The 8653-nt window shown below is 38.9% G+C and overlaps 1 long non-coding RNA gene across 1 annotated transcript; it reads right to left on the bottom strand.

Moving 5' to 3' along the window:
• Positions 1-3151: 3151 nt before the first annotated feature.
• On the bottom strand, positions 3152-5799 carry LOC118766483. Its single transcript, XR_005002423.1, has 3 exons — positions 5789-5799; positions 3629-3631; positions 3152-3287 (listed from the first exon to the last, which is right to left on the bottom strand). It is a non-coding gene; the product is annotated as an uncharacterized LOC118766483 (long non-coding RNA).
• Between the last annotated feature and the right edge of the window lie 2854 nt (positions 5800-8653).

Genomic DNA, 8653 nt, shown 5'->3' with positions numbered 1-8653 from the left:
TAGATAGATAGACAAGATAGATAGATAAGATAGATAGATAAGATAGATAGATAAGATAGATAGATAAGATAAGACAGACAGACAGGTAGATAAGACAGACAGACAGACAGACAGACAGACAGACAGACAGACAGACAGACAGACAGATAGACAGATAGACAGATAGATAGATATAGTAAAATATTGGAGTATTTTCAATGTAGCACTCAACCAGAGTTCGTGGATATCTATACTCCTGAATTATAGCCAGGAGGAAGATGCATACATACACAATTCCCAGATGCAACCGGGAATTAATGTGTGGATCTTACGAATAGTAATATATGATACAAAGACGACGACGACGAAAGATTTTAACACAACCTTACAATTGTTTCAATACCACTCCGTTTTTAAAGCCGTTGTACGTAACTATTTTATATGAAAAAATCACCTAATATCTACGGGATTTTCTCTTTTCTTTCGTTTCTTTGTTTGTTTTTATTAGAGTGGCACTTTATCAGACCGGCATTCAAAAAAGTGCGCGCAGAAATTTTGTGATGCTCAAGTGTTGTATGTTGCTTATATAAGGAGCAAACAAGTAATAAAAAAAAATTAAAGACGGTGTTGAGAGTGCATACAAGACCTAGTCGAAAATAATCTTAAATATGACTGAAGGCGGCAAGTTGGCAGAATCGTTAGCACTCCGGACAAAATGCTTAGCGGCATTTCGTCCGCCTTTACGTTCTGAGTTCAAATTCCACCGAGGTCGACTTTGCTTTTTATCATTTCAGATTGGATGAAATAAGTACAAGTTGATCATGCCCCGCTGAACTTGCACCGCCCCACCCCATAATTTCAGGCCTTTTGCCTATAATAGAAAAAAAAATTAGTAGTAGTAGTAGTAGTTTTCATTTGGCGAAGAACTGAGTTTCATAATCACAAAGGTCCGGGTTAGCTACCAACATTCTCTGGAGTATGTCGTCCTCTACCAACGCTTGGGTGAACTATACTTTTTGTGGAAAATTTTGTAAACAGACCCTACAGAGAAGCTTGTTGTATGCATGTGTATATAAACTCTGTTTTTGGCTATAATTTATGATACAGTTACATAAGGCGGCGAGCTGGCAGAAACGTTAGCACGCCGGGTGAAATGCGTAGCGTTCGTCTGCTGTTACGTTCTGAGTTGAAATTCCGCCGAGGTCGACTTTGCCTTTCATCCTTTCGATATAATCGACTTAATCCGTTTGTCTGTCCTTGTTTGTCCTCTCTGTGTTTAGCCCCTAGTGAGTAGTAAATATATATATATAATTCATGATACAGTTACATATCGTTCAACGTTAATGTGTTATTCTATTAGTTAGGAACAACGGTGCCTCAATGAATGACAAAGCACAATTCAGCAACGTAATTTACATAAATCTGGTATGAATGTTATACGTTTTTCTTATGTTACCATGCAAACTGTTTGCTTTCCGCCAAATTAATGTAATTTTTCTTTGATAATTATAGACATGCATGGTCTTAATATTTCTGCTGCTACCTCAGAATATATTGTGATTTTACTTGGAGAAAATTACAGTTATTACCAGATAGGCATTCGACTACGAATGTCTATTAATGCAACAGGGCAATCGTTTAAACTAAATCTAGATTTAATCAGCTTCAGTTTTGCAAAGCGATCTTGGCGCCCGAAGGTTAATTTCGCAAGAATGAACAAAGCCTTTGTTAGAGAAGGAATGAAAAACATCCACATGCATGTCGGCTGAAATATCAATTACGCTGGAAGGGGCGTAACTCAAAATATATTCAGCAATACGATAATTAGAAACTGATAAAAAAAAAGGAAAAAAACGAGTACCTATTTCTTTATTACCCACAAGGAGCTAAACACAGAGAGGACAAACAAGGACAGACAAAGGAATTAAGTCGATTATATCGACCCCAGTGCGTAACTGGTACTTATTTAATCGACCCCGAAAGAATGAAAGGCAAAGTCGACCTCGGCGGAATTTGAACTCAGAACGTAACGGCAGACGAAATACCTATTTCTTTACTACCCACCAGGGGCTAAACACAGAGAGGACAAACAAGGACAGACAAACGAATTAAGTCGATTATATCGACCCCAGTGCGTAACTGGTACTTATTTAATCGATCCCGAAAGGATGAAAGGCAAAGTCGACCTCGGCGGAATTTGAACTCAGAACGTAGCGGCAGACGAAATACCGCTAAGAATTTCGCCCGGCGTGCTAACGATTCTGCCAGCTCGCCGCCTTGAATATGTACTGAGGTCGAAATAATTGATTAAATCCTTCCAAAGCAGTGCCCCAGCATGGTCGCAGTCAAATGTACGAGACCAGTAAAATCCTTTCTACAATAGACACAAGGCCAGCTATGTCTGGGGAGGAGTACGTCGATTACAGCGACTCCTAGTTATCAACTGGTATTTATTTCATTGCATTCGAAAGAGCGAGAGGCAAAGTCGACCGCGGCATTCTGCCAGCTCACTGCCCTTGAAACCAGTATAATAATAAATTAATATCTTTCTCGTTTTCATAGATAGCGGAGTGAAAATTTCGACACATGTTTCTGGTTATTTACAAATTAATTTACGTATGAATTCCACTGCTGCGTATTACTTCAGCTACTGTTCTAGCTTTGTTTGTTTGTTGTTCTAAATATATAACATGGTGTTCAAAAAGTCTCTCCGCAGTAAGTATTTTATTGCGAAATAAATATTTGTAAAATGGTATAAGACTACGAAAGAATATATTATTTGGATCTTTTCGGTTTGAACGGCAGTTTTTTCTAGCGGTGTCATATGAAATTGTCACCCTTAATTATGATCCTAGTATCAATCTATTGCATTTCAATCTGGGTTAGGGTATCTTTTTCTCTTCACAAATGTAAATAAACCCAATCTGTTTCTTAAACGAGGGATATATTCATACGGCACAGAATGTTTTTACCTCAAAAGACGTCAGTGATTGGTTGAAATTGTAGAAATTGAAGAAAAAAACAACAAATATCTTACAAACTATAGAATTTTCTCAATAAAGCCAAGAGAAAAAGATGTTTTATAAACACATTCTACCAGTATACGAAGTTTAAAATTTTTTAGTTACCTAGAAATTATGTTAAAAACTGCCGTTCAAACCGAAAAGATCCAAAAAAATTTATAAGAGGTATTGAAAGTGTCGTTCTTCATTTTCAATACACAAGTTGAGTCTTCTACACATGTTTTGAATTACATCTTGGATGAAAAAAATTCACTGCGGAGAAACGTTTTGAACACCCTGTATTTACTGTTGTTATTGTTGTTGTCTATAAAACACTTTACACTTACTACTGATGACGTTTATGCTGTTATTGTGAAGAGATTTATAGAAATTATTTTACGTAGTTGGAATACTGAGATTGTTTTTGTTATTAGCACCAGTCTAGCACTCATCGAACAAAACAGACCTGAATAAAAGACATTCCAATCATGGCCATCGCCTCTTTCTTCAGACAGTGTATTTATTACTACATTATCCAACATGTTGCTTAGCGGTATTTCGTGTCTATTCCGCCGAGGTCGACTTTGCCTTTCATCCTTTCTGGGTCGATTAAGTACCAGTTGCGCACTAGGATCGATCTAATCGACTGGCTCCCTCCCCATAAATTAGGGGCCTTGTGCCTAGAGTAGAAAAGATGATCCTGCAAGTTTTTTTTTTTTTGTTTTGTCTTGTTTTGAAAATGTCACTGTTATTTGGAGTTAATTCAGCTGCTATTTCTGGCAGATGGAGTAATAATGTTATATTTTCTAAAGTTATTATTTCTTATCTCCGTGACTATTCCGTCTTCTGACGTAACCAGAATTTTATTATTCAATATATTCGTCCACTTTCAGGATAATAGTATAAAGTAAATATTTGGCTATTATTTCTAGCAGAGAAAGCTAACGTAAAGAATCGTCTAGAATTGTTAGAGCGTCGGACAAAACGGTTGCAATGGTTAGATATGACCCATTATGTTCTAGATTCAAATCCTGTTCCGGACCAACTTTGCCTTTCATTTTCCAAGGTCGATAAAATAAAGCAACAGTTAGGCCAAGAAGTACATTTTATTGTTATAATTATAAAGCCAAAAGCTATTCACATCAAAACGATAACCATCACAACAACCATTGTAAGCTGCCAGTGGCTGCACCAGCAGTACAAGTCAAAACCCACGTCTTATAGAAACATACTGGACAATTTGAGTTCAAATTCCGCCGAGGTCGTTGAGTTCAAATTCCGCCCAGGTCGACTTTGCCTTTCATTCTTTCAGGGGTCGATAAATTAAGTCCCAGTTATGCACTGGAGTCGATGTTATCGACTTAACCCATTTGTCTGTCCTTGTTTGATCCCTCTATGTTTATCCCCTTGTGGGCAATAAAGAAATAAGAAATATACTGGACAATGGAGAGTCGATATAACCCAGACTGCAACACTGCACCGCAAACAACTAACTACCGATTATCATGTTTTAAAGGCAGAAAACGAAAGGAAAGGTCACGGTTTCACATTGTAGCGAAACCAGGGGTGGTTTCAAGTTTAATTGTAAAGGAATTCACGGTTCGTCTCGCAGCGGGGGCGAGATGACCGTCTCATTTGCATCATATTTATGTTCATTTCATTTATCATTCGTCTTTATGTCCCCGCATGTTTGTGCATGTCCCCTCTGAATTCAGGCCTTGTGACTATGATAAAGAGAAACCAATTGTCCTGTTTCAATTTTGGCACAAATTTCGTGGGAGGAGAGTAAGTCGATTATGTCGACCCAGTGTTCAACTTGTACTTATTTTATCGACCCCAAAAGGATGAAAGGCGGAGTCGACCTCGGCGGAATATGAACTTAGAACGTAAAAAAACGGTCGAAATGCTGCTAAGCATTTCTCCCAGCGTGCTAACGACTCTGCCAGCTACTCGTCTTAATTAACTACTGCATATTATAGTCTTCAACCAGATGGATGCGTGTGCGTATTCCGAGTCAAGGGCAACTGGCCATGTGCCATAGTTCCGCTTGATGAAGCCTGACATGAAACTGTACAAGAGAATCTGATTTCTTATTAGGCATAAAGCCTTAAATATAGAGGGGACACTACGAGAACCGACAACTTAAACGTGGGGCACATATAATGATTAACGAATGATTCATGAGATGTGAAAAAATAATAATAATGAAAATGGCTTTCTACCCACCAAAGTCATCATCATCATCATCATTGTTCGACCGTGGTCGAGACAATGGAATTTACCATGCTACGCCAGACTTCACGGTCCATCATGGCATTACGGAGGTCCTGTTGCTTGATGCCTGTATCTCTGGAGGTTACATCAAGGCTAGGAGAGTGTGCGCCCCCTGGTATCGCGAGCAGATGGCTTCCAGAGGAGAAGAGTAGAAATTACCTCTTTTTCAGCTCTACAACAATGTCCAGCAAACTCTTACCTTTCACAAGAGATGATACAGGTGGTAGTTTCCCATATATTTGCATTTTGGTTGGATGACGCTTCCATGAGAGATTTTGAGCTCTCATAAGGAGGCGAGTGTAGGTTCCATCCAACTGCCTCTCAAGCTTCTTTGATAACGTCCTGGTTTCTGAGCCATATAGTAGAATTGGTTCGACTGTGGCTTTGAAGATTTCAAGTTTGAAGTCTCTACTTAGATTTGATGACCAGATCTTATGCATGTCATTACAGGCTGACCAGGCCATACCCTTTCTAGTTAGAAAGTCTTTTCCAGATGATGATATGTATGACCCAAGATATTTATAATCAGAAACCATATTTAAGGGCGCATTGTTGAGAGTATGGATGATGCAATCACTGTTGGACAGGCACTTGTTTATGTATTCAGTCTCGGCCTCATTGTGGTAAAGACCTACACAATTTGAAGCTTGTTCAAGAGATTGTTCAAAGTAAAAAGTTGCATTTTACTGTTTTTACAGTTCAGTTTGTATGTCTTTTTTTTTTCTTATATCAGAAAACTCGTCATATCTTCAAAAGTTATCACAGGTGGTAATTCGTCGAATCGAACCCGCAATACTGTATTCTCTATCCTACTTCCGAATGTCTCTTTCAGTCTGGCTGTTTTTTCCTCATCTAGTAATACTGCTTTCATGTTTCGATTCACCGGTTTATTTCCTAGTTTCACTCTGATAACTCCTTTCATTCTTGCTATCCGTTAGCACAAGAGAATCTGTCCCTTAGTTTAAAACTACCATAGACTTAGTTACCTCCAACCAAGACCACTGTTAGAAACGTTTGGACCAGGTCTCCAGTTTGAAGATAAATCGAAGTTTATAAAAAGGCGGCGAGCTGGCAGAACCGTTAGCACGCCGGACGAAATGCGTAGCCCTATTTCGTCTGCCGTTACGTTCTGAGTTCAAATTCCGCCGAGGTCGACTTTGCCTTTAATCCTTTCGGGGTCGATAAATTAAGTACCAGTTACGTACTGGGTCGATATAATCGACTTAATCCGTTTGTCAGTCCTTGTCTGTCTCCTCTGTGTTTAGCCCCTTGTGGGTAGTAAAGAAATAAGTATTTCGTTTGCCTTTTACGTTCTGGGCTCAAATTCCGCCGAGGTCGACTTTGCCTTTCATCCTTTTGGGATCGATAAATTAAGTACCAGTTACGAACTGCGGTCGATGTAATCGACTTAATCTGTTTGTCTGTCCTTGTTTGTCCCCTCTGTGTTTAGCCCCTTGTGGGTAATAAAGAAACAGATAAATTGAAGTTTATTCACACAGTCACGCACACACACGCCTAATCTAAAAAGTCATAGGTAATGCTTTCCCCAGCAGACTAAGCCATTAAAAATGCACCTTTTACCCCTTTCCTCCTCAAACTTTTACTTCCACCTATTCCACCACTATTTACTACCAACAATGTATTACTTCTGAGAGAATAAAAACAGTCACGACCAACATCTTTTATCATGTTTTCTGCATCAGTGCTGATCTGGGGGTTAACCAACAACAATCTACGCAAGCTGTTTTGTATTCGGCTAATGATATATGGGCGAAGTATGTTTCAGCTGCGAGTGTTTGTGTGTGTTTATTATAATTCCATCAAGAAACGTATTGATTCAACATGTCCGTATATTCGCTGGCTATCTATACAAAACAGGATATATTAAGTAATGCATCAAACTATAGCAAAATGAATTGATGAATAATTCATTCCTACATAAATGTATACAAATTTACACACATACGCACACGTTCTAATAATTCAGTAGCATTTCAGCTTAGCACTTACATTAACGCAGACAGCCTACAATATTTAAATAGACTGTCACAAAATCACATTCTCCTTCCATTAAAATATAGGTCCTTCGCTTGTTCAGTCAAAGCGACAAAGCACTTTCTCTCTCAGACTTAATACAAAGGCCAGAGACATTAAATGCTTCACACCTCATGGCAATTGATCTTATTGAACTCTTCTAGAACTTGCTGACAGTATTTAAGTACTGTCTTCTTCTAACAGCGTTGCGTTCTCCAGTCAACGTTGAAAGCTTCGTCTTCATGTAAATATATCTCAACTTGCTGGAACCCATCCATCTCCGAGCTATTGATCACGCAACAGGAACGATGCCAGAAATTTTTTAAATTAGAAAATATGTGAGGTCATGACGTTCATACCTTTAACAAGGACAACTTTTGTCTTTCATTTCACGAAACAAAGTGAATTTCTTTTAACCGGGAATAAAGTGAAGTAGCAGACAAGAATCGACGGAAGTTAATTTCTATTCTGCGATTTCCCACGCAGACAACCTACATGTACCAAGTTGTTTACTTCTGGTTAACCACACAATGTCCTATATACTAATGGGACTAATTTTGTGACACTCATTTTTCCCCCAAAGCATTACCGGTTTAATCGGGTGGGAAACTAGCACTGTTATATTCCTCCTTAGATTGGTGAGGGTGGCGAGCTAGCAGACCCGTTAGCGCGCCAGGCGAAATGCTTAGCGGTATTCGTCTGCCGTTACGTTCAGAGTTCAAATTCCGCCGAGGTCGACTTTGCCTTTCATCCTTTCGAGGTCGATTAAATAAGTACCAGTTACGCACTGGGGTCGATATAATCGACTTAATCCGTGTGTCTGTCCTTGTTTCTCCTCTCTGTGTTTAGCCCCTTGTGGGTAGTAAAGAAATAGGTATTTTGTCTGTCGTTACGTTCTGAGTTCAAATTCCGCCGAGGTCGACTTTGCCTTTCATCCTTTCGGGGTCGATAAATAAAGTACCAGTTTCGCACTGGGGTTGATGTGATCGACTTAATCCCTTTGTCCTTGTTTGTCCCCTCTATGTTTAGCACCTTGTGGGCAATAAAGAAATATATATTCTTTCATAGGTTGGTGGGGGTATTCAACATTTTTTTCCGCTGTATAAAGGAATATGGAATCAGCCGAAAGCCTTCATATCGATGGCGCAAGTTCTATGGGTTTCTGTTTTTTTAATCCATCATATAGTTCTATGCTAGGTTTGTAAGAAGTGTAATAGTTGAGTGTTATGGTCTTTGTCCGGGTTTTGATTTGGAAAAAAGCGGTACAGATAAGTGATACCAAGAATTTACTTTTCTAGAATTTTGTAGAATGTTCATAAGAGAGTGGTTGTCTTATAGGACGTTCGTTCACATCGATTTTATTT

Source organism: Octopus sinensis, linkage group LG1 (assembly GCF_006345805.1).
Source record: "Octopus sinensis linkage group LG1, ASM634580v1, whole genome shotgun sequence".
NCBI classification, from domain to species: Eukaryota; Metazoa; Mollusca; class Cephalopoda; order Octopoda; family Octopodidae; genus Octopus; species Octopus sinensis.
This window is presented reverse-complemented; position numbering and strand designations above follow the sequence as displayed.